Raw genomic sequence first — 774 nt, forward strand, 5'->3', positions numbered from 1 at the left:
CCGAGCTGCGGCCGGGCGTGGACAGGCCTGCTGGCAGGAGCCCAGACCAGCCTCTCAGCAGAGAGCCTTGCTGCTGTCAGACAGCAGCCTCAGTAATTCATCCGGAGCAGGACAAATCGAGGTGGAAGTCCAGGACTAAGAGGAGAGCAGGGTGGCAGCATGGACACGTGCCAAAGGCAGCCCATTCCCAGCTGCTGCTCTGAGAATCTCACTTGGAGAGATCCCTGTCAGGAGGCCAGCTGGGACACGGCCCGGGCAGCAGCTGGAGCAGCACCGGCAGCATCTCCCGGGTGCTGGAGGTGCAAGAGCTCTCCTGGCGTGGCGGGGAGCATCGGCCAGGGCCTCTTTACTGGCTTAACACCCACACCAAAGCCTTGTGAAGAGGGGACTAGAGAGGGACACGGTAACTATGTGAAACAATTAGTGACAATTATTAATATCCAGCAGCTTCATTAGCGATCAGAGGGAGGGAATCGGCTGCAGGATCCACCACACAAAGCAGCAGGAAGGAGCTGCAGCACCCACCTGGAGCCAGCACTGCAGGCAGGACAGCCAGGCCCCAACCACGGTGACATTGACTGGTCCCTGCCTGCTGCCCACAGCGCGGCTTGGCTGGTAGGTGTCACTACACTCCGAGGCGCTGAAGGAGGGCAGCAATGAAGGTGAAGCAATGACCTGGCACCAACAAAGCCTATGGCTGGCAGAGCCCAACTAAAAGACTAACATCACGGATAGGGGCTGCAGAGGCTGGGGAGAAAAGGGGGGACACGGCCC

General features: G+C 59.8%; 1 protein-coding gene across 1 annotated transcript in view; it reads right to left on the reverse strand.

The window, feature by feature from the left end:
• The window catches only part of CHD6 (chromodomain helicase DNA binding protein 6), a gene marked incomplete at its 5' end in the record, with an annotated part of 24353 nt that overhangs the window by 17668 nt on the left and 5911 nt on the right, over positions 1 to 774 (reverse strand). The window lies entirely within an intron of this gene.

Source organism: Buceros rhinoceros, unplaced genomic scaffold, assembly GCF_000710305.1.
Source record: "Buceros rhinoceros silvestris isolate BGI_N320 unplaced genomic scaffold, ASM71030v1 scaffold13910, whole genome shotgun sequence".
Lineage (NCBI taxonomy): Eukaryota > Metazoa > Chordata > Aves > Bucerotiformes > Bucerotidae > Buceros > Buceros rhinoceros.